This window comes from Oncorhynchus masou, chromosome 29, assembly GCF_036934945.1.
Source record: "Oncorhynchus masou masou isolate Uvic2021 chromosome 29, UVic_Omas_1.1, whole genome shotgun sequence".
In the NCBI taxonomy this organism is placed as follows: Eukaryota; Metazoa; Chordata; class Actinopteri; order Salmoniformes; family Salmonidae; genus Oncorhynchus; species Oncorhynchus masou.
The window spans coordinates 41,430,237-41,453,158 of record NC_088240.1 but is presented as its reverse complement, the minus strand read 5'-3'; positions in this window follow the sequence as shown (position 1 = coordinate 41,453,158).

Genomic DNA, 22,922 nt, shown 5'->3' with positions numbered 1-22,922 from the left:
CTAATTGAGCGTATGTAAACATCTGCCCCACTGGGAGAGTGATGAAAGAAATAAAAGCTGAAATAAATCACTTTCTACTATTATTCTGACATTTCACATTCTTAAAGTGAAGTGGTGATCCTACCTGCCCTAAGACAGGGAATTTTTACTAGGAATTCATGTAAGGAATTGTGAAAACTGAGTTGAAATGTATTTGGCTAAGGTGTATGTAAACTTCTGACTTCAACTGTAGGTCTACCACGCTAATCAATAGACTTACCTGTCCTACCTTGAGTCAAGGAGGAGATGGAGCCATTAACCCAGCTGAGGTAACTGAGAACTCTGAGAGAACCATATTCAGAGCAAAAGTTTCATTCATACCTCCCCCCAAACGCAATGTGTCCATAGAAACCTGTAGGATTGTTGAAAATGATGTAGGTGACTTACTGAAAGACAAACAGAAACACAAATCCTATGATAACCTGAGTAGAGATGAGAGAATGGCTCTGAAGGACTTAGAGTCAGATTCTTTGATTATTATTAAATACATTGTGACAAAGGATGAGGAATTTGTATACAAAACAAATGTGACTATGTGAATGAATGTCGCCGACAACTATCTAAAGGTGACTTCTATCACAAACTGAATTGTGACCCTACCCTAGAATTCCAGCATAATATCTCATCCACAGTAGAAAGCTGTTTGGAATCAGGACATATCACCAAAAAATAAGTTGAATTTCTATGTGTGAAATTTCCCAAGACACCAACTTTCTATACAGTCACTAAATTACACAAACAAGTGTCTCCTCCTCCAGGTAGATTGTATCAGTAATCGACTCTGTCACATCCAACATTTCTACATTTGTGGATTACCACATTAAACCGATGGTTGAGAATCTCCCATCTTATGTCAAAGACACTAGTCACATGATCTCATTGATAGAGGGCTTAGGAAGGATACCAGAGGGCACCTTGCTGGCCACTTTTGATGTGGAGAGCTTGTACACTAACATCCCACACACTGGAAGCTTGCAGGCGCTGCAACACTCCATCCATTGATTTGCATCTTACAACTTACTGAACTGGTATTATCCAATAACTACTTTGTCTTTGAGCCAGACTTTTTCCTTCAGATTTGGGGTGTAGCCATGGGCTCCCCCTTTTCCCCCCAACTATGCAAACCTGTATGTGGGACAATTTGAAGAAGCACTCATTTATAAAAACAGAGACACACCCCTTACTTTCTAAAATACTCCTATGGAAGAGATACATAGATGATGTCTTTGTGCTCTGGGAAGGAAGTCAGCAGGACCTAAATTAATTCCAAACTCAGCTAAACGAGAGCTCTGAATATCTCAAATTCACCATGCAGCCTGATGAGAGAAAAATAAACTACCTGGATTTATGGATTATCAAAGAGAATGATGCATTACACACAGACTTACAGTATGCACAAAGCCCACAGATCGCAATACCTTGCTATGTGCAGATAGTATGCATCTCCTTCCCCTCAAAAATGGTCTTCCAATATCGCCAGTTATGCAGGGTTAAAGGAATCAGACAGATTTTGACAGCATTGCAAAACAAATGACAAATAAATTCAAAGTGAGAGGCTACAAGGCTACAAGGACAAAACTCTTGATGCTGCAATGATGAAAATATCTCAAAAACCGAGAGAGGAATTATTTAAAAAATCAACCAAAGAAGAAAAACAACGCAACTGTCCTTTGCACTAAGTACACCAAAGGCTCGGAGAAAATGAAAGCAACCCGGAAAAAGCACTGGCATATTCTGCAATCAGACAAACAAATCACACACCTCTTCAAGGAACCCCTACTGGTGGTCTATACGCTTGGGCGCAATATTTGAGATCATTTGGTGAGATCTGACCTGCCCCCTGAGCCCACTCAGGCACTCTTGACACCTATCCCAAATGGGAACGACAAATAGGGCTCATGAGCACAGTGCAATAGCACTATAAAAGTGTGTTTCTCCAGACACCCACATACAGGTAAAAAAAATCCCGGTAAGGGGTATCATCTCATGCAAGACCAAGGGAGTAATCTATGTCATCACCTGTTCATGTGGAAAAGCCTACGTCGGACAAACAAAAAGACAATTAAAGCAACGCATAGCTGAACACCGCAGCACAATCCGGTGTAAGATCATTGACTATCCAGTAGCAGCTCACTTTGTTGAAGCTGACCATTCAATCTCCTCCCTCAAATATACAGGCAATGAGCATGTTGCTCTACCAAGGAGAGGAGGTAACATTGAGATCCTACTACCTCAAAAGGGAGACTTAATATCCTATCTAAAAAGAGAGACATATGGATATCCTATCTAAAAATATTGATCTCAGGCCCTTGTTATGAACAAATCTTTATTTTATGAACAAGTCTTCTAAATTGATATATTCTTTCTACAACTTATTAGCATACACCTAATATGTTCCCCCTGTTGATGATGCTCATTATACATTAAGGTTGAACCAAAAGATTAGATGTAACAAATATGAAATGAAATACGAAACAATTATGTGAAACTGAATTAAACATTAATGTATGTTGATACTAATATGATGTATAATATTAAATGATGTTTCTATATGATAACAATAGCTATTGTTTTTTTAAAGTTTCACTAATTCATTTTAATTAACTTAATCATTATGACACACTCCTTACTATTGTCATTGGTTGCACTAATTTCACTGTTTGTCTACATAACCTGGTTCAAGTATTCATGACATTACCCTGAGGAAGGCACAGTGATGCCGAAACGTTGGTAAATACCCATTAAATTGCCGGGAGTTTATATAGTGTGTGTGCGACTATGGAGTGTGTGACTTTCTTAATTTTGATAGTTTATTGAATATCGCTAGCAACAACAGAATGTTGAATGAAATACTGTACCTACCGTAGAAATTATGAGATTATCATATTTCTAATGACGTCAATTTTATTTCTCAACTCCAAATATGGAGCAAATTACACTCACTCACTGGAGTAGCTGGCAAAGGCTTTGAAAAACTACCGTTTGAATAGGCTACCGATGCGGCAAGCGCCTCTGGCTGCTGGTAAGCTTTCTTGACTTGGACATACATGTTTGCCAACACATGGCTAACCTTTGTTTAACCACCTAAACAGCTGCTCTTTATAATTATAATGTAGGGAAGTCAAAATAATAATCTACCAAATCTATTCCTTTGAAAATGTTGAATACTTTTCCCTGCAATTAGCTTTTTTTTCACCTTTAATTTAACCAGGTAGGCCAGTTGAGAACAGGTTCTCATTTACAACTGCAACCTGTCCAAGATAAAGCAAAGCAGTGCGATAAAAACATACAGTCAATAAACAAACATACAGTCAATAACCCAATAGAACAATCTGTATACAGTGTGTGCAAATGAAGTAAGGAGGTAAGGCAATAAATAGGCCAATAGTGGCGAAGTAATTACAATTTAGCAATTTACACTGGAGTGACATATGTGCAGATGAGGATGTGTAATTAGAAATACTTGTGTGCAAAAGAGCAGAAAAACAAAAACCAATATGGGGATGAGGTAGGTAGTTGGTTGGATGGGCTATTTACAGATGGGCTGTGTACAGCAGCAGCGATCGGTAAGCTGCTCTGACAGCTGACGCTTAAAGTTAGTGAGGGAGATATAAGTCTCCAACTTCAGTGATTTTTTAAAATTAGTTCCAGTCATTGGCAGCAGAGAACTGGAAGGAAAGGCGGCCAAAGGGAGTGTTGGCTTTGGAGATGACTAGTGAAATATACCTGCTGGAGCGCGTGCTATGGGTGGGTGTTGCTATGGTGACCAGTGAGCTGAGATAAGGCGGAGCTTTACCTAGCAAACAATTATAGAAGACCTGGAGCTAGTGGGTCTGGCGACAAATATGTAGCGAGGGCCAGCCGACAAGAGCATACAGGTCGTAGTGGTGGGTGGTATATGGGGCTTTGGTGACAAAACGCATGGCACTGTGATAGACTGCATCTAATTTCCTGAGTAGAGTGTTGGAAGCTATTTTGTAAATAATATCCATGAAGTCAAGAATCGGTAGGATAGTCAGTTTTACAAGGGTCTGCTGCATGAGTGATGGGCTTTGTTGCAAAATAGGAAGCCGATTCTAGATTTAACTTTGGATTGGAGATGCTTAATGTGAGTCTGGAAGGAGAGTTTACAGTCTAGCCAGACAACTAGGTATTTATAGTTGTCCACATATTCTAAGTCAGAACCGCTCAGCGTAGTGATGCTAGTCTGGCGGGCAGGTTCGGGCAGCTATTGGTTGAAGAGCATGCATTTAGTTTTACTAGCATTTAAGAGCAGTTGGAGGCCACGGAAGGAGTATTGTATGGCATTGAAGCTTGTTTTGGAGGTTTGGAGGTTTGTTAACACAGTGTCCAAAGAAGATGTATACAGAACGGTGTCGTCTGCGTAGAGGTGGATCAAAGAATCATCAGCAGCAAGAGCGACATCATTGATATATACAGAGAAAAGAGCCGGCCCGAGAATTGAACACTGTGTCACCCCCATAGAGACTACCAGAGGTCCGGACAACAGGCCCTCCGATTTGACACACTGAACTGAGAAGTAGTTAGTGAGGGTGAGGCAGTCATTAGAGAAACCAAGGCTGTCGAGTCTGCCTATAAGAATATGGTGATTGACAAAGTCGAAAGCCATGGCCAGGTTGATGAAGACGGCTGCACAGTACTGTCTTTTATCGATGGTGGTTATGATATCGTTTAGGACCTTGAGCGTGGCTGAGGTGCACCCCTGACCAGCTCAGAAACCAGATTGCATAGCGGAGAAGGTAGGTGGGATTCGAAATGGTCGGTGATCTGTTTGTTCGCTTGGCTTTCAAAGACTTTAGAAAGGCAGGACAGGATGGATATTCTGTAGGTCTGTAACAGTTTGGGTCTAGAGTGTCACCCCTTTGAAGAGGGGGAAGACCGTGGCTGCGTTCCAATCTTTAGGAATCTCAGACGATACGTAAGAGAGGTTGAGCAGACTGGTAATAGAGGTTGCAACAATGGCGGTGGATCATTTTAGGAAGAGAGGGTCCAGATTGTCTAACCCAGCTGATTTCTAGGGATCCAGATTTTGCAGCACTTTCAAAACAACAGCTGTCTGGATTTGGTTGGAGGAGAAGCGGTGGTGGGGGTGCAGAGCTGTTGGCCGGAGCTGGGGTAGCAGGTGGAAAGCATGGCCAGTCGTAGAGAATTGTTTATTGAGATTCTCGATAATCATGGATTTATCCATGATGACAGTTTATCCTAGTCTCAGTGCAGTGGGCAGCTGGGAGGAGGTACTCTTATTCTCCATGGACTTTACAGTATCCCAAAACATTTTGGAATTAGTGCTGCAGGATGCAAATTTCTGTTTGAAAAAGCTATCATTCAGCTAATGATAAGACAAAATGTGTTTTTGCTAACATATAATGGGGGTCCCTGGGTTTCCGGTTTGCCTGGTAGGGGGTCTCTGGGCAAGGAAAGGTTGAAGACCCCTGACCTAGCCCAATAACCCAACAACTTCTGATTCCCCATGACTTTGTTGTGGCCTTCACTAAAATACATAAAAGCTATTGCAGTAAGTATACAGTTGAATTCAGAAGTTAACATACACTTAATTAGTATTTGGTAGCAATGCCTTTAAATTGTTTAACTTGGGTCAAATGTTTCAGGTAGCCTTCCACAAGCTTCCCACAATAAGTTGGGTGAATTCTGGCCCATTCCTCCTGACAGAGCTGGTGTAACTGAGTCAGGTTTGTAGGTCTCCTTGCTCGCACACGCTTTTTCAGTTCTGCCTACACATTTACTATAGGATTGAGGTCAGGGCTTTGTGATGGCCACACCAATACATTGACTTTGTTGTCCTGAAGTCATTTTGCCACAACTTTGGAAGTATGCTTGGGGTCATTGTCCATTTGGAAGACCCATTTGCGACAAAAATTTAACTTCCTGACTGATGTCTTGAGATGTTGCTTCAATATATCCACATAATTTTCCTGCCTCGTGATGCCATCTATTTTGTGAAGTGCATCAGTCCCTCCTGCAGCAAAGCACCCCCACAACATGATGCTGCCACCCCGTGCTTCACGGTTGGGATGGTGTTCTTCAGCTTGCAAGCCTCCTCCTTTTTCCTCCAAACATAACGATGGTCATTATGGCCAAACAGTTCTATTTTTGTTTCATCAGACCAGAGGACATTTATCCAAAAAGTATGATCTTTTTCCCCATGTGCAGTTGCAAACCGTAGTCTGGCTTTTTTATGCCGGTTTTGGAGCAGTGGCTTCTTTCTTGCTGAGTGGCCTTTCAGGTTATGTCAACATAGGACTCAATTTACTATGGATATAGATACTGTTGTACCTGTTTCCTCCAGCATCTTCACAAGGTCCTTTGCTGTTGTTCTGGGATTGATTTGCACTTTTACACACTAGAGTACGTTCATCTCTAGGAGACAGAATGCATCTCCTTCCTGAGCGGTATGATGGTTGCGTGGTCCCATGGTGTTTGTACTTGCGTACTATTGTTTGTACAGATGAACGTGGTACCTTCAGGCGTTTGGAAATTGCTCCCAAGGATGAACCAGACTTGTAGAGGTCTACAATTGTTTTCTGAGGTCTTGGCTGATTTCTTTTGATTTTCCCATGATGTCTAGAAAAGAGGCACAGAGTTGGAAGGTAGGCCTTGAAATACATCCACAGGTACACCTCCAATTGACTCAAATGATGTCAATTAGCCTATCAGAAGCTTCTAAAGCCATGACATCATTTCCTGTAATTTTCCAAGATGTTTAAAGGCACAGTCAACTTAGTGTATGTAAACTTCTGACCCACTGGAATTGTGATACAGTGAATTATAAGTGGAATCTGTCTGTTAACAATTGTTGGGAAAATTACTTGTGTCATGCAGGAAGTAGATGTCCTAACCGACTTGCCAAAACTCTAGTTTGTTAATGAGAAATTTGTGGAGTGGTTGAAAAACAAGTTTTAATGACTCCAACCTAAATGTATGTTAACTTCCGACTTCAGCTGTAGTTACAGTATGAGGGCTGGGGGTAAATTGAGGTCCCATCTGGCTGGGGGATCTGTTTGTTTACTTCGTCAAAGTTTTTTTGCAAAGGATTTTACTCTTCCAATAACTTAGGCTGCATCCCACATGGCTCCCTATTCCTTATATAGTGCAATACTCTTAAACAGAGTGGTTAAAAGTTGTGCAGTAGGGTATAGGTTGCCATTTGAGATGCAGCATTAGACACTTAAATGTCAACGTTTACTCTGCTCCACCTCTTGAGAATAGGAAGCCAAATGACATATTTAAATCCCAGAACTCACTCATTCTGAACTAGAATCCCTTTTCAAGTCCTTGGCACAGAGGGGAGCTCATGCCGAAGGGATTTACCCTATCCAACCATTGCGCCTGCAGTAAATAATAGATTTGGAAAGATTTGACAAAATGGCAAAAAAAAAAATGGAAATCTCCCAGACATACGACATGTCAAGTTAACAGACATAACAAAGAAACCAAGCTTGGGGAAAATTGGATTTTAGAGAATGCCTTGTCTTGCAAAAAAATGACCAGTCAGAAAGTGTTAGTGAAGCAGACTGGCTTTCATTATATCAGTCATTTAGAGCTATTGAACCATGAAGATTGGTTAAGTGATATTATGTTAACCTCCTGTTCTACATCTAGAGTGAAGATTAAATGTAATTAGGGAGCTTTTGTAATGTTCCGCACTGTCCCCTAGTAATTGATGAGTGACTGAAGCCATTTAGTGTGTGTCTGTGCTATTGTTCTGATTCCAGGCAGTGGCATATGCCATTTTACAGGGATTGATCGCAAACACAGCAATTTCGCTATTTCACTCCTCCTTTTTGCTCTGAATTTGGGCCCATATTATGTTGGAAAACATTGTGTCACATGAGGGGTTTATCTATATTCTGTCCTATAATAGTATATATTAAGAATTCTGCAATATTCTTAGTTACACATCAATCAATGTTAAAACCAAATCGTCCTACTATCACATCTAAGCCAGTATAACCAATTCCGATAACACGCAGCAAATCTACTTGGCTGGAGGTCCACAATCAACTCTCTGCATCTTGTAATGCTAGCTAGCCAGAATTACCCAAACAAGAGTGTACAGTCGTGGCCAAAAGTTTTGAGAATGACACAAATATTAATTTCCACAAAGTTTGCTGCTTCAGTGTCTTTAGATATTTTTGTCAGATGTTACTATGGAATACTGAAGTATAATTACAAGCATTTCATAAGTGTCAAAGGCGTATATTGACAATTACATGAAGTTGATGCAAAGAGTCAATATTTGCAGTGTTGACCCTTCTTTTTCAAGACCTCTGCAATCCGCCCTGGCATGCTGTCAATTAACTTCTGGGCCACATGCTGACTGATGGCAGCCCATTCTTGCATAATCAATGCTTGGACTTTGTCAGAATTTGTGGGGTTTTATTTACCCACCCTCCTCTTGAGGATTGATCACAAGTTCTCAATGGGATTAAGGTCTGGGGAGTTTCCTAGCCATGGACCCAAAATATCAATGTTTTGTTCCCTGAGCCACTTAGTTATCACTTTTGCCTTATGGCAAGGTGCTCCATCATGCTGGAAAAGGCATTGTTCGTCACCAAACTGTTCCTGGATGGTTGGGAGAAGTTGCTCTCTGAGGATGTGTTGGTACCATTCTTTATTCATGGCTGTGTTCTTAGGCAAAATTGTGAGTGAGCCCACTCCCTTGGCTGAGAAGCAACCCCACACATTAATGGTCTCAGGATGCTTTACTGTTGGCAGGACACAGGACTGATGGTAGCACTCACCTTGTCTTCTCCGGACAAGCTTTTTTCCTGATGCCCCAAACAATCGGAAAGGGAAAATGACTTTACCCCAGTCCTCAGCAGTCCAATCCCTGTACCTTTTACAGAATATATGTCACGTCCTGATCTTAGTTCCTTTGTTTATGTCTCTATTTTAGGTTGGTCAGGGCGTGAGTTGGGGTGGGCATTCTATGTTTTGTTCTATGTTTGTATTTTTCTATGTGTTTGGCCTGATGTGGTTCCCAATCAGAGGCAGCTGTCAATCGTTGTCTCTGATTGAGAACCATACTTAGGCAGCCTGTTTTTCCCAATTGAGTTGTGGGTAGTTGTTTTGTGTTGTTGCACCTTACAGGACTGTTTCGTTCACGCTCTGTGTTGTTTTGTTAGTCAGTGTTCAGTTGATTTATTAAATATTAACATGGACACATACCACGCTGCGCATTGGTCCGATCTTGACTACTCTTCCTCAGATGACGAGGAGAACCGTTAGAATATCAGTCTGTCCCTGATGTTTTTCCTGGAGAGAAGTGTCTTCTTTGCTGCCCTTCTTGACACCAGGCCATCCTCCAAAAGTCTTCGCCTCACTGTGTGTGCAGATGCACTTACACTTGCCTGCTGCCATTCCTGAGCAAGCTCTGTACTGGTGGTGCCCCGATCCCGCAGCTGAATCAAGGAGATGGTTCTGGCACTTGCTGGACTTTCTTGGGCGCCCTGAAGTCTTCTTCACAACAATTGAACCGCTCTCCTTGAAGTTCTTGATGATCCGATAAATGGTTGATTTAGGTGTAATCTTACTGGCAGCAATATTCTTGCCTGTGAACCCCTTTTTGTGCAAACCAATGATGATGGCACATGTTTCCTTGCAGGTAACAAAGGTTGACAGAGGAAGAACAATGATTCCAAGCACCACCCTCCTTTTGTAGCTTCCAGTCTGTTATTCGAACTCAATCAGCATGACAGAGTGATCTCCAGCCTTGTCCTCGTCGTCCTCGTCGTCCTCACCTGTGTTAACGAGAGAATCACTGACACGATGTCAGCTGGTCCTTTTGTGGCAAGGCTGAAATGCAGTGGAAATGTTTTTGGGGGATTCAGTTCATTTGCATGGCAAAGAAGGACTTTGCAATTAATTACAATTCATCTGATCACTCTTCATAAAATTCCGGAATATATGCAAATTGCCATTATACAAACTGAGGCAGCAGACTTTGTGAAAATTGATATTTGTATCATTCTCAAAACTTTTGGCCACGACTGTATATATGGACATGTTGTGCACCATAACTGTGACCATAAATATTGACAATATCCCACATTTTCCACAAAACATACTGTAGATAGCTAGCTAAGTTCAAAGCTAAAAGAAAACTTTGGGAAACTGCAGCACTGCTTAACTTACTAGCTGGCTACGTATGTAGCTACTAGATAGCTATCTACTCCATTATCAAACAAGCTTGGGTTAGCTAAAATAAGCCAGCAAGATACAGCTAGAAGGTTTGAGTCTGCCCTGTGGTGAGTAGCCTACAGTACATGTTGTTTGCAGTACAATAGACCAACATAGCTATTGTAGTAGGTCAAAGCTGTGAGTCTATTAAACCTAAGTAGTGCATGTGTGAAGTTAGACCTCGTGTTGCTGGTCAGACCAGCCTAACTTCTCACTTAGAAGGTTGTTTTTGTGCTTAATTCAAAGTATATTCTGGATTTGTTTGTTTTTTTATCCAGTATGGCTGTACAGATTTGATAGACTCCCCTGCAGCATCTTGGAACAAATATGGAGGCAGGAGATGGATGACAAATGTCATTTTCGGTGCACAAATGCCTACATCATATTGAAGCGTGGACTCCCTGACCTTTTAAAAAGCACTATGAAGGATATGTATTCACATGAAATTATGTGTTGTCAGCCATTCCTCTGGACTCTTCTTTTCGTAACTCCCCTTTACACTACGGGCAACTTTTTCTACTGATTGCAGCTTTCACAACCAGTTGTGAGATCTTTATTTGATGCATGCAGATGCATGTACATTTGCATAGTACATGGGGACAGTAGTACAGATATGGTCAGAGATAAGAGTGGTTAATATGTTTTTCTAAGATATGGGAAAGTGGGTATGGAACACAAACAAATCTAAAAGTACTTTCACTCATGTCATTTTGGTATCTTGGACAATATGCTACAAATGAGAGCAGGCACACTATCCTGCATAAGGGCAGAAGGGATTGAATTCTGCTCTGTCTTATGCTCATCATGGACAGAATGGAATGGCCCAAACAATGTGCAAATACGCCTCAAGCTATGTTAACTACCGTAAATAGCATGTAATAGCAAGCATTTTTAAATGATCAATTAATTTAATGACAAGATATAGATCAAAAAAAAACTGCATGATCTCCTAAAACCGTGGTGATAATTTTCCATTCCCTGGTCATGTCACGTGTGGCGCATGCATGCATATGCATCAGAGTTGTTGAAAGTCACCTTTCTCACCATTTCTCAGTAGAGAACACGCATATTTCAATAGCTTTTGGCAAGGCTGCTCCTTTTCCACCCATGTTAGGGGAGGAGAGTGGTTTTGGGGCTGGAGAGGCAGATGGGCCCTCATCTTTCCCTCTCCACTGATGGCCTGACCTCTGTGTCCCCTGAAAGCATGATACCACCAAGGGCTCTGATTAAGACCAGCGCAGCCTGCATGGGGCCTGGAAAACCCACTGTGCAGGTGAGAGAGGAGGCAATAGAGTGGACCTGATTGACTACGCGGCACACTCTGGCCGAGAGTTGCAGTTCTGACAGATCGAGAGAGTCCTCCCCATGTTTTCTGCTCTTTGGCTAATTAAGTATTATTATCCAACACAGCAGGAAGTACCTGAGAGATAATTGTCCACAGCGACAGCTAAATGTCCCAATCTGGAGGTTGAAGCCAGGAGCACTAGGAAAGGTCAGACACCATTACGTGTTCTGCTGCTGATCTAATTATTGCTACCATCCCTCACAAGGACCTCCATTAATTCAAATTCCAAAATATTTCTTGGATGTAGTCATATTATTATTTTTTTACTCTGTCGAAAACCTTTTTTTTTTTAAGTGAAAAAAAAATCTCTCTTAAAAAAAAAGTGAGTTAATGGGCATTAGTGTCCCCTGAAAGCGGTTATTTTGGTCTCTGTTTGAAAGGGTATTTTTTATGTAGCCCCAGCCCTTGTTGACATACTTTGTATTTTAATGTCTATGCATAATAAAAAAAAACTGCTTTATTGTGGTGAATTGCTGTTTTGTCATAGTTCTTTGAAGACACCAATTACATCGTATCAATAGCAATGCCATGCAGACTTGATTCATTGCTTTCCTCTCACGCAAATGTTTGAATTGTCTCTGTTATGGTCAGATGCAAAAGGTCATCTCAGAGCCACGAAGGTTACCTAATGTTCACAGCTTGGTTATGTTTTACACTGATGCCTGATTCACATTGGACTTCTTTCATTTGCAACCTTGGTAATTTACCAAAATGCACCTATTAAGACACATATGTCAGAGTCAAGGCCCGCGGGCCACATCCGGCCCGCGAGAAGGTTTTTTACGGCCCCTGGGATGATCTTGATTTATTATTAGAACCGGCCCGCAGACCGCAGCAAGCCGGCAGCCCGCAGATCTTTTACACGCACCAATACTACATTTCCCACAATGCAACGGTGACGCACCGAGCAGTAGGCTGCTTCATTTCAATATTTATTGGCACAGCAGTCGTCAGCATCACAGTAAAATTAACTTTCAGATACCCATCAAAAATGGCAAAACGGAAGGTGGACACTGAGAACCGGGGTTTCAAACAAGGTGGGAGTCGGAGTATATGTTCACGGAGGTAGCTGGAAAACCTGTGTGTCTTCTGTGTGGAGAAAGTGTGGCGGTACTGAAAGAGTATAATCTGAGATCGACATTATGAAACGAAACACGCGGACAAAAACAAGAATATGGACATGGAACAAAGGCTACAAAAGGCAGAGGAATTAAAACGAGGCCTCAAATCTCGACAGGCTCTGTTCAAAAAAGCCAAATCACAAGGCCAGGCTGCTGTCAAGGCCAGTTTTATTTTGGCAGAAGAGATCGCTAAATCAGCCCGGCCATTTACGGAGGGGATTTCATCAAAAACTGCATGATTAAAGTTTGTGGAAGTTTGCCCAGAAAAAGGCAACTCTTTTTAAATGTGAGTCTGAGCAGAAACACCATTGCCGAAGAGTAGACCAGTTGTCCATCAATCTAAAAGAGCAGCTTGTGAAAAAGGGAAAAGATTTCATTGCATATTCCTTGGCTGTGGATGAGAGCACCGACATTTCTGACATTGCCCAGTTGTCAATTTTCATCCGCGGAGTGGACTCCAGCCTAAAGCGTGACAGAGGAGTTTTTGGCTTTACGTCCTATGCATGGCACAACTACGGGGCATGATTTGTATGAAGAGGTGTCAAGATGTGTAAATGAGATGGAGCTGCCTTGGGAAAAACTGTGGGTTTGACAACCGACGGAGCACCTGCGATGTGTGGACACAGGAGCGGACTGGTGGCGAAGATACGGGAAAAGATGCAAGAGGAAAACGCGACAGGTGAGCTGACAGCTTATCATTGTATCATACACCAGGAAGCGTTGTGCGGTAAAGCCTTGAAAATGGAGCATGTAATGAGCATCATCACGCGCACAGTTAACTTTATCAGAGCCAAAGGTTTGAATCACCGCCAGTTCAAGGCATTTCTGACGGAGTTAGAAACGGAGCATGGTGATTTGCCTTATCACACAGAGGTGCGATGGCTAAGCCAGGGAAAGGTGCTTCAAAGATGTTTCGAGCTTCGTGAGGAGATTTGTCTGTTCTTGGACAGCAAAGGGAAAGACACAACACAACTCCGAGACGAAATGTTTCTGTGTGAAATGGCTTTTCTGTGTGACATTACGAGTCATCTGAATGCAATGAACTTGCAGCTGCAGGGTCGGGATCATGTCATCTCTGATATGTACAGTACAGTGAAGGCATTTAAAACCAAACTGACTCTGTGGGAGACGCAGATGCGGAAAGAAAATTTGAGCCACTTTCCCAGCTGCCAGACCATGAAAGAGAAGCTCTCTACCAGTGCGTTCCCGGCGCACAGTTGGCTGATAAAATCATGCTTGCCGCTGACTTTCGGCCGATTTGCTGACTTTGAAGCACAAAAAGCAGGTTGGAACTGCTCGGTAACCCATTTGCTGTTGACGTGGAAAGCTCACCACCAAACCTCCAAATGGAGTTGATTGACCTCCAATGCAATGATGCACTGAGGGCAAAATATGCGGCAGTGGGTGCTGCGGAGTTCGCCCGTTTCCTCCCCGACACAATGCCCCAGCTGCGCATCCAGGCTGCTCAAACGTTGTCTATGTTTGGCAGCACATACCTGTGTGAACAACTTTTTTCTTTGATGAACCTGAACAAAACATCACACAGAAGTCGACTTACTGCTGAACACCTCCACTCAATTCTGAGGATTTCCTCAGCTCAGAGCCTTACCCCGAACATTGATGAACTTGTGGAAAAGATGGGACACCACCAAGTATCACCCTCAACCTCAAACAAGTGAACATTACTGTGCAATCACATATTTAGAGTTTTTACTCAGTTCAAGTTTAAAAGTTAAAGTTTAATATTTGTTTTCACTGCATGTTACTTCTCCTTAAACAAAGTGTTGTTTTTGATTAATAGATTTTTGCACTTTATTTTATTGTATTTCAATCCAATTATATTTTAAAAATATTTCAGTTGAGTGGATGATAGAAAATTGCTATTATTGTTTTTTTTTCTTTGAAGTAAATTTAGCCCACTTTTGCTAAAATAGAAAATATAGGCTACTGATGGTGCCTTGAATACCGGTTTCTTTCATTTAATGTTCATGTTATGGGGATTTTTATATAAAGGAAATTTGTCTTTTGTGTCTGTTGAAAATTAAAGATTACTGACAGAGCCATAAGAAAATATTGCTTTATTTATCTGATCATATTGGAATATATTTGTTAGGTTTTCAGTAGGTTCAATTAGGTTCACTAGACTATATGCAATGAACATTCGAACAGTCCGGCCCTCGGCTTGTAGCTAAATTTTTTATTTGGCCCTCCGTCCATTTGACTTTGACACCCCTGTATTAAGAGATCAAATGACAGCATTGCAGTACATTTCACATCATAATAGAATCCTCCCCCCAATGATGACAAAGACATTTTGGATCTGTTTGGGCAGAATGGGACTTTCCTTGGTGAGAATGAAAGTCACGTACAATGTGAATAATGGTAAATCAACAAGTAGCTAGCTGCACATTGTACTGTTAAACTATATTACATTTTCCTTTTGAAGTACTCAACTCCGTTGATATACTTTCAATAGAGTGGGTTCTAACTTTCTTCATCTGTTTTCATGAACAGAAGAAATAAAATAAATGAAATAAAATCGACTCCCATTCATAGTGACTGAACAACATGAAGTTCTGGCTCATGTAAGATCGCACCAGCATGCTCTGAATGGCTCAAGCGTACCGTCAATCCAATTTAGTTTGGAACAACTGAACACATTTGAACGAGAAGTGTGTCTTGTTCTGGAAAGTAATAAACGTCCACAGCTTTACAACCACATCAACACATTTGTGCCCAACAGATGTTTTGAAGCAAGACCTTGCCAAATTGTGTCAAATTGATCTGTCTTTCATTGCCTTTGTGAGGATCCCATTATCGGGTGACTCTTCTGCAATATTTATTCAGTTCACCCCTCTCTGCCCCCTGGCTGATCCATCCATGCTCCCCTTGTACCTCCTTTAAGCTATCCAATCACTCCCCAATGCTAATGAGCAGCTTAGGTGCCCGCTCTCCTGTCTCTCAGATATCATGGCTGGAGACGGGCTCATTGATTGGAGTAGATTGATCAGACCAGAGATGATACAGCAACATTACATGATTTATTCTGCCTCTAATACCCGGTGTCAGGGCTTCTCCCTAAGGATGCTGTTCTTCAAGCATGTTGTTCTTTCATCGTCGGGAGAATCAGAACCTCTTTACAGAATGCAACCTCAACTTTTCTCGCAGGATGTGGCTGCGACACTCTTCACTTAGCGGGGAGCCCGGGCTGTTTTGATGAATTTTTACACCGTCTCGAAATTGTCGTCATTTATATTTAATAAGTTGTTGTTCTAGGACTGTTTTTTTTTCTTCTCCCCTTCTCTTACACCGAACGGCCGTTTGTTTGTCTTGCATTCGGTAGTTGCTATGTTAAGGCAATTTAATGAGCTGTTTCCCCACCTCTGAAAGCCAAGACGGCACAAACAAACACAATGATTCTACCTCTCAAAATAACTGGATTAGCGATAAGATCCAGCCAGAGAGACAGTTTTCAACTTTTAACTCTCTTCCCACCACCACCCTCCTCCAAAACAGAACAGAATCATTATCATCGTCACTGACTCTCTGTTGTGTGAAATTCCTAGTGGGCCTCACAGGGCTGGAGTGAGTTTTCACAGACTCTACCGAGGCGTGCGTGGTGGTGAGGTACACAGCTGGCGGCAGAACATGCCCTGTTGTTGTTTGGGCTGGAGGGCAGGTGAGGCTCTGTCAGAGCAGGGGAACGATTGGGAGTGTGATGCCCGTCTTGTTTGTAATGCTGATGGGGAGGGGAAGAGGGTCAACGGTCCCTCCCAGGCTTCCCTCCATATCCCATCTGTCCTGCACTGACAGCCTGTGAGCCCAATAACAAGTCAGCATCTGTCCTCTAATGAGGCTTCCCGCTCTGCATCAAGACATCAAACACAAACATATAGATAATCAAGGCAGGGGGAGAGGTGTCCCATGTGAAATATAGCCGTATCAGTCCACTTAATCACAATGTCTCCAAGTACAAAGTAAGCAATTACCGCATGATGGCTCGGAGCGCCTTGCTATTCATTTTACAACACACACAACTTGGCTTTATCAGTGTAAACCTTGTTTTGTAAACCTCCCCTAAAAATCTTTCATTTGTAAATATCTGTTCCCCCCTCACATTTATCATGTTTTTCCTCCTACTGTCTTCTGTCATCCATTGTTTTCAACTGGACTGTTATTCTGTGTCGGATGCAAACGTATCAGGTTCAGTCAGCCAATGTTCTCCCCTGGCATTACAGGCCATCGCTATTTTGGCCGGCCTCCACAGAAAACCTGACACTCCCATGAACTCTCGAAGAGGGAGAGGGATTTTTATTAAGAAGCTCTTAAAAAGAAAGTGCATGTATTATTTACAAAAAGCCATGTGTTGTAGAAATTGCGCATGAATGATTTCTGTGAAAGGAGATTCAGCCTGTGACATTTAGCTTTTGTTCCACTTGCTTATGGGAGAGAGTGCCTTTCTTTCTTCTTCTTGGGGGAAGGGTGTGGGGAGGGGAAAGGGTGAGGACACAAAAATATCATACTGTTGGTGTAACAGTATAATTTTAAACCGTCCCCTCGCCCATATCCGGGCGCGAACCAGGGACCTTCTGCACACATCAACAACAGTCACCCTCGAAGCGTCGTTACCCATCGCTCCACAAAAGCCGCGGTCCTTGCAGAGCAAGGGGAACCACTACTTCAAGGTCTCAGAGCAAGTGACGTCACCGATTGAAACGCTATTTAGCGCACACCGCTAACTCAGCTAGCCGTTTCCCATCCGTTACATTGGGAAGTTAGTCTGCTCTACTCTGGCTGTGTCCTTCACTAACTGTAGATGCAGAGCTCTGCCATTTTGGTTGTCAATACTTGAAAACCCTGCATATTGTCAATAACCTCTGTTTTTTTTATTTGAGGATTTGTCAATAATGTTGCATTTGTTAGCCTCGGTCTATTTTTGGTTCCGTTAAAGAATAGTAGTCTTTCATCTGAACTGTGGCTGAGAGCAGCTGATTGGCAGCAATACACTATCAGGGGACTAATATACTGTGGTCCTCAACATTCTCTGTGAGAGCACTACTCGGAAGGGATGTGCACTTTCCGTGATCTCTCCCCATGTTATTCACATATCTATGGATTTTATGGACTTAAACATTGAAGACATACAGTACCGTTCAAAAGTTTGGGGTCACTTAGAAGTGTCCTTGTTGTTGAAAGAAAAGCACCTTCTCTGTCCATTAAAATCACATCAAATTGATCAAAAATACAGTGTAGACATTGTACATTTTTATTTGACCTTTATTTAAGTAGGTAAGTCAGTTAAGAACAAATTCTTATTTTCAATGACGGCCTAGGAACAGCGGGTTAAATGCCTTGTTCAGGTGCTGAATGACAGATTTTTACCTTTTCAGCTGGGGGAATCAATCTTGCAACCGTTTGGTTACTAGTCCAACGCTCTAACCACTAGGCTACCTGCCGCCTATTGTAGCTGGAAACGGCTGATTTTACATAGGCGTACGGAGGCCCATTATCAGCAACCATCACTTCTGTGTTCCAATGGCACGTTGTGTTACCTAATCCAAGTTTATCATTTTAAAAGGCTAATTGATCATTAGATAACCCTTTTGCAATTATATTAGCCCAGCTGAAAACTGTTGTCCTGATTAAAGAAGGCCTTCTTTATACTAGTAGAGTATCTGGAGCATCAGCATTTATGGGTTCGATTACAGGCTCAAAATGGGCAGAAACAAATTACATTTACATTTAAGTCATTTAGCAGACGCTCTTATCCAGAGCGACTTACAAATTGGTGAATTCACCTTCTGACATCCAGTGGAACAGCCACTTTACAATAGTGCATCTAAATCATTAAGGGGGGGGGGGTTGAGAAGGATTACTTATCCTATCCTAGGTATTCCAAATAACTTTCTTCTGAAACTCGTCAGTCTGTTCTTGCTCTGATAAATGAAGGCTATTCCATGCGAGAAATTGGCAAGAAACTGAAGATCTCGTACATCGCTGTGTACTACTCCCTTCACAGAACAGCACAAACTGGCTCTAACCAGAATAAAAAGAGGAGTGGGAGGCGCCGATGCACAACTGAGCGAGAGGACAAGTACTTTTGAGTGTCTAGTTTGAGAAACAGACGCCTCACAAGTCCTCAACTGTCAGCTTCATTAAATAGTACAAGCAAAACACCAGTTTCAATGTCAACAGTGAAGAGGCGACTCCGGGATGCTGGCCTTCTAGGCAGAGTTGCAAAGAAAAAGCCATATCTCAGACTTGCCAATAAAATGAAAAGATTAAGATGGGCAAAAGAACACATGCAGAAAAAATTAAAAGATGCCATACCCTTTGGATGGTGCTTAATTGGAGCCAATTTCCTCCTATAACAGGACAATGATCCAAAGTACAGCTCCAAACTATGCAAGAACTATTTAGGGAAGAAGCAGTCAGCTGGTATTCTGTCTATAATGGAGTGGCCAGCACAGTCACCGGTCACCCGGATCTCAACCCTATTGAGCTGTTGTGGGAGCAGTTTCAGATAAGTAAGAAGTGCCCATCAAGCCAATCCAACTTGTGGGAGGTGCTTCAGGAAGCATGGGGTGAAATCTCTTCAGTTTACCTCAATAAATTGACAACTGGAATACCAAAGGTCTGCAAGGCTGTAATTGCTGCAAATGGAGGATTCTTTGACAAAAGCAGAGTTTGAAGGACACAAACAAAAATCTATTAAAAATCATTATTTATGACCTTGTCAACATCTTGACTATATTTCCTGTTCATTTTGCAACTCATTTCATGTATGTATTCATGGAAAACAAGGACATTTCTAAGTACCCCAAACTTTTGAACAGTAGTGTACATGAGTAAGACATTGTGCATTTTTAAATAAAGCGGTGTACTGCTTCTTGAATAAAAATGATCCTCAGGGCTCTGAAAATAATCAGTGAACCTTGAGCTTTCTGCTCATGTGTGCAGAGCATGTCAATTCCTCAGTCCACTGCGTTGGCTACACTCTTTCTTTTTCTCCCTTGGGCAATGGGCTCCATTCATACATACAGCAAAATGAGTATCCATATGGTCCTTCAGTAGATAGTCTAACCTTAATAATGAGAGCGTTCACTAGGCCCTGGCACTTTGGACTTTCATGTAGTATTAGACCATGGGAGCAGGATTTGTGCTGGCCAAGGCTGAACTATGCGACTGATCCGTACCGTGTCCAATCTCAGCATAAATGGGGGGAAAAGTCTGGTGTGTGGCTTTCAATGTCATACCAGTTATTTTAGCAATTTCAGGGGAATTAAAAGAAAAAAAAGTCTCAATCTGTAATGAATTGTGAACCGGATGTAAAGCCGAAATTCCAATTCTATACTTAGCAGCCAGGTTGGCCTCAGTACATATATCAGGGCAATATGTTAATACATTCACTGCAGGGTTTTTATTTGATTTGGATCCCCAGCAGTATCTACTCTTCCTGGGGTCCACAAAAAACACAAAACATGACGTATAACAAAACACTGATACACTGCGAGACAAGGACTGTCACAGAAATATAAAATACAACGATATACAAACAATACAACAAAATAATGTGTTAGTGTGCCAGTTTGTGTGTGTCCCCTGCCGCTGTTCCATTATTACCTGGTGTAATAATATTACCTCTTTTATTTATTTTATTTTCTTACCCATTTTTCTCCCCAATTTCGTGATATCCAATTGATAGTTACAGTCTTGTCCCTTCTCTGCAACTCCCGTACGGACTCAGGAGAGGCAAAGGTTGAGAGCCATTCGTCCTCCGAAACATGACCCCGCCAAGCCACACTGCTTCTTGACACAATACTCGGTTAACCCGGAAGCCAGCCACACCATTGTGTTGGAGGTAACCTCTTACAACTGGCAACAGGGTCAGCGTGCACTGCGCCCGGCCCGCCACAGGAGTCGCTAGAGCGCGATGGCATAAGGATATCCCAGCCGGCCTCATGGGTCTCCCGGTCTCGGGCCGGCTGCGACACAGCCCGCGATTGGACCCGGATCTGTGGCAACTCCTCAAGCACTGCGACGCATGACGTAATCTCTCAAATAAAATAAAAACTAGCAGGCTAGCGTGAGAAAAAACAACGATCCGTCGGTTTAAACTCGAGATGTCCATCGTTTTTTGTTGTTGCAATGGATGCGTCTCAATACGGCGCATCCACCAAGGTTCCACATCTGCAGCTTCTGTGAAAGGTGGCAGAGCTAGAGCAGCGTTTGTCAGACCATGAGGCATCGTGAAAATGTTTTTATTTCTCACGAAACCATCTGTAGCGTCTGAACAGTTTGGCATACAAACTACACTGCTCCAAAAAAATCAAGGGAACACTTAATTTCTTGAAACTCTGGGGGCGCAATTTCATTTGGTGCGTCTTTTTCAGCTGCTGGTATTTTTCCATGCAATTCTGAGGGGAAAGCAGGCTTCCACGAACTGCATATCAATGAAGAGATATGTAAAAAAACACCTTGAGGATTGATTCTAAACAACGTTTGCCATGTTTCGGTCGATATTATGGAGTTAATTTGGAAAAAGTTTGACGTTTTGGTGACTGAATTTTCGGTTCGTGTCTGTCAGCGTAGTGTCCAGAGCATGGAGGCGCTAGGAGACAGGTCAGTACATCAGGAGACGTGGAGGAGGCCGTAGGAGGGCAACAACCCAGCAGCAGGACCGCTACCTCCGCCTTTGTGCAAGGAGGAGCATTGCCAGAGCCATGCAAAATGACCTCCAGCAGGCCACAAATGTGCATGTGTCTGCTCAAACGGTCAGAAACAGACTCCATGAGGGTGGTATGAGGGCCCGACATCCACAGGTGGGGGTTGCGCTTACAGCACGTTTGGCATTTGCCAGAGAACACCAATATTGGCAAATTCGCCACTGGCGTCCTGTGCTCTTCACAGATGAAAGCAGGTTCACAGTGAGCACATGTGACAGACGTGACAGTCTGGAGACGCCATGGAGAACGTTCTGCTGCCTGCAACATCCTCCAGCATGACCGGTTTGACGGTGGGTCAGTCATGGTGTGTGGTGGCATTTCTTTGGGGGGCCGCACAGCCCTCCATGTGCTCGCCAGAGGTAGCCTGACTGCCATTAGGTACCGAGATGAAATCCTCAGACCCCTTGTGAGACCATATGCTGGTGCGGTTGGCCCTGGGCTCCTCCTAATGCAAGACAAAGCTAGACCTCATGGGGCTGGAGTGTGTCAGCAGTTCCTGCAAGAGGAAGGCATTGATGCTATGGACTGGCCCGCCTGTTCCCCAGACCTGAATCCAATTGAGCACATCTGGGACATCATGTCTTGCTCCATCCACCAACGCCACGTTGCACCACAGACTGTCCAGGAGTTAGCGGATGCTTTAGTCCAGGTCTGGGAGGAGATCCCTCAGGAGACCATCCACCACCTCATCAGGAGCATGCCCAGGCATTGTAGGGAGGTCATACAGGCACGTGGAGGCCACACACACTACTGAGCCTCATTTTGACTTGTTTTAAGGACATTACATCGATGTCAGCCAGGATCAGCCTGTAGTGTGGTTTAATTTTGAGTTTGACTCCAAATCCAGACCTCCATGAGTTGATAAATCAATTTTCCATTGATAATTTTTGTGTGATTTTGTTGTCAGCACATTCAACTATGTAAAGAAAAAAGTATTTAATAAGAATATTTCTTTCATTCAGGATGTGGGATGGATGTGTTATTTTAGTGTTCCCTTTATTTTTTTGAGCAGTGTATTATGACCTCTCTATGGAAAGATGAGACATTTTGCTACGAGCCCCCACAAGCGTCTTGGGACTCGGCAGATCAGCTGTGCTGACAACTTCTGTCTGTAGCGTCGGAACAGTTTGGGCTCCAAACAGGTACATGTCGGTTGTTTTGCTCTAGGACCAACCACAAGCCTCACAAGACTTGTCTGAAGGTTCCCCAGGACCAGTTTAAAAAGTTTAAGGAAGGATATATGGAGGTGTCAAATACATGTAAAAAATAAAAATATATATATATCATTTCCTGATCTTTCTTATAACTCTCAGATATAGGACAGACACTTCAGTTATTTTGACCAATCAGATCAGCTCTGAAAAAGATCTGACGTGATTTTTCAAAAGACCAATTAGTGGGAAAAGTATCAGAATTGGGCTGCATGTGTAAAGGGACATCTTTTTGTTGTTGTTGTTATCTTACCTTAAT